At 35.7% G+C, this 3,305-nt stretch overlaps 1 pseudogene; it reads left to right on the top strand.

Moving 5' to 3' along the window:
- The first annotated feature begins 2,045 nt into the window (after positions 1–2,045).
- Positions 2,046–3,160, top strand: LOC108745682 (annotated as a pseudogene).
- The last annotated feature ends 145 nt before the right edge of the window (positions 3,161–3,305 follow it).

Here is a 3,305-nt window from a genome sequence, read left to right on the forward strand (position 1 = left end):
CCCCCCCCCCGGGGGAAGAACAATTACGGGTAACCAACGTGGTTGTTCGTCCATTCGCTTTGTCAACCACTGGAATTAATTTTGTGATGTGAAAAAAATTTGATTCTGTTTTTTTGTGTCCGGTGTCGATTTCGTAGATCGAATTTGAGATTTTCTTCTGGATTTTGTAAGGCCCGATTCTTATTTCATCTAGTTTTTTCCTGTTCAGACGGTTCCCATTTTCTACGTATACCAGGTCTCCGGCCTCCAACTTGATTTCCTTCCTGTTTTTGTTGAAGCGTTCTACGTTGTAATCATGGGACTTTTTTGTGTTTTGGAAAGCTAGTTTCCGGTCTCTCTCTAAGTTTTCATTTGTATTTTTTGTTATTAATTCGCGTGGTAAAATGCTAACGTTTTCACCTTCCATTAGGTATTTTGGGGCAAACCCAGTGACAGTGTGTTCAGTTTCGTTGTATCTTTTTACGCATTCTTGTGCGATAGTTGTCCAAGTTTTTTTTTTCTTCGTTCTCATTTATTTTGCATCTTATTTTATTTATTAGGGTCTGATTCAGTCTTTCGTTAAGTCCATTTGAAAATGGGGCATCTACTGTGGTAATAATCATTTTAATTTTTCCTTTCTTTAAGAATTGTTTAAATTCCTTCGAATTTATTCCTGGATATTGATCTGTTAGTATCGTATCTATATCGTTACTCTCAGTGACCTTTTTTGATAGTTTTATAAAGTCATAGGCGGTTTGATTTTTTGACGTCAAGATGTATGTGTATCTAGTAAAATGATCAACTAGAAGGTGTAGGAATTTTTTTGTTGATCTCGATCCTCCAAACCCGCCGATGGTATCCATAGACATAATTTTAAAGGGGTAAGTAGCTGGACCTAAGTGTGACAAAAAACCGTATTTTGAATTTCTTCTTGATTTATTTTTTATGCAGATGGCGCAATTGTCGCAAAATTCTTTTATGTTCTTGATCATATTTTTTCCTGTGTAGAATGGAGATATCTTGTTTATCATTTGCGTTCTTCCCAAGTGACAATAAGTATTATGTACATCTTTTATTAGTATTTTGCTAAGTTTTTCAGACAATAGAATCTTATCTATTCTTTTTTATTTTTTATAGTAAATGTCGTTTTTCAATCTAATATTCTTCATTTTTTTCCTTAAATCTAGATTTTCTTTTTGGTCCTTCTTTATGTCTTTCAGATTTATAAGATTTACCGTTTCCAGAATGTCATCTGTGTTTTCATTAGGTTCCAAGATCGGGTTTCTGCTTAAGCAATCTGCTTCTTGGTTAGATTTTCCGGGGTTGTATTTTATTTTCAGATCGTACAGAGATAAGTAGTATGTTAAGTCCCCCAATTCTTCATCCGTCCTGGATTTAATATTTAGGTCTTCCAAAGGTTTGTGGTCAGTGTATACTGTGAATTTTTTTCCAAAGAGCCAATGTTGCCAATATTTTACTGCCTCTTTTATTGCTAAGCATTCCAGATAAATAGCTTTTTTTTTGTGCTTCACTCAGTTTTTTGAAAAATATGCCACAGGCTTCTTATTTTTCTCTTTATCTTCTTGTTTCAGTACAGCTCCAATCCCTTTTACACACAACCATTCTGATAATCCCTCCAAATTTTCCCAAATCTTAAAAATTATAATAATATATTATTTTTCGCAATAAGTTTATTACAATTTTTAAGATTTGGGAAAATTTGGGGGGATTATCAGAATGATTGTGTAAATCCGATAATTTATCGGCTCTCAATTTATTTCTGAAAAAATAATTTAAATTAATTTAAATAAATGTTAGTTCAACATCTTAACACTTGGAACTGTAAGGCGCTTCGTATTTAACGTTTAAATTATATTTATTAAATTGTATCTAATAATTATATTTATTAAATTATTTTATAAACTTACACTTATTAATTATATTTATTAAATTATTAATGGGCTGAAAAGTCCCGGGATTTTTGAATATGTAGTGCCACTAGAAAATGAATATGACTCATTTCGAGAGGCTCATCTGTCACTAGTTTATGTATGAAGTTTCATGACATTTCGTCCATTCGTTTACAAGCTACAATAGTTTGAATGACTTTCGCCTTCGTAAAAAAAATGGAAAAACAGGAATATCGCATCTTGATCAAATATTGTTTTTTGATGGGAAAAACTTCTGAACAATCATTGCAATGATTGCAGAAATGTTATCCCACATCTGCTCCTTCGAGAACAACAGTTTATCGATGGTTTAGTGAATTTGAAATGGGTCATACAAGCACCGTAGACGCACCTCGCTCTGGAAGGCCAAAAGAGGCTATGAATGCGGAAATCGTAAAGCAAGTGCATCGAATCGTTTTGAGTGATCGTAAAGTGAAGTTGCGCGAGTTAGCTGAGGCCGTGGGCATCTCAAAAGAACGGGCGGGATACATTTTACATGATCTTTTGGAAATGAAAAAGCTATCGGCGCGATGGGTGCCGCGTTTGCTGACCGTCGACCAAAAACAGCAGCGCGTTGATGATTCAACGGCCGGTTTGGCGTTGTTGCAGCGTAATCGAGTGGATTTTTTTCGACGTTTTGTGATGATGGATGAAACGTGGGTCCATTACCATACGCCTGAGTCCAATAGGCAGTCTGCAGAGTGGCTGGAAAGCCACGAAAGCCGACCAAAGCGGCCAAAAGAACAACGCTCGGCCGCGAAGGTTTTGGCCTCTGTTTTTTGGGATGCGCATGGCATAATCTTCGTCGATTACCTACAGAAGGGAAGAACAGTCACAAGAGAGTATTATGCAGCGTTATTGAACAAACTGAACGACGAAATAAAGAAAAAACGGCTCCATATGGCGAAGAAAAAAGTTCTGTACCATCACGATAACGCACCGTTACACACGTCCTTGAAAGCGATGGCCAAATTGGACCAATTACGATTCGAATTAGTTGCTCACCCACCGTATTCTCCAGACTTGGCCCCCAGCGACTATTATTATATTTGTTCCCAAACCTCAAGCGATGGCTCCAGGGAAAGAGATTTAGATCGAATGAGGAAGTCATCGCGGAAACCGAGGCGTATTTCGAAGGCTTGGACGTTTCGTACTACAGAAAGGGCATCAAAATGTTGTAAAATCGCTATACCAAGTGTATCACCCTCAAAGGCAACTATGTTGAGGAATAAATATAATTTTGCCCAAAAACCGCTTGTTTTCATTAAAAATTCCGGGACTTTTCAGCCCATGTATATGTATTAAATCATATTTATTAAATTATATTTATTAATTTATACTTATTAATTATATTTATAAAATTATATATATTAAATT

This window comes from Trachymyrmex septentrionalis, unplaced genomic scaffold (genome assembly GCF_001594115.1).
Source record: "Trachymyrmex septentrionalis isolate Tsep2-gDNA-1 unplaced genomic scaffold, Tsep1.0 scaffold145, whole genome shotgun sequence".
NCBI classification, from domain to species: Eukaryota; Metazoa; Arthropoda; class Insecta; order Hymenoptera; family Formicidae; genus Trachymyrmex; species Trachymyrmex septentrionalis.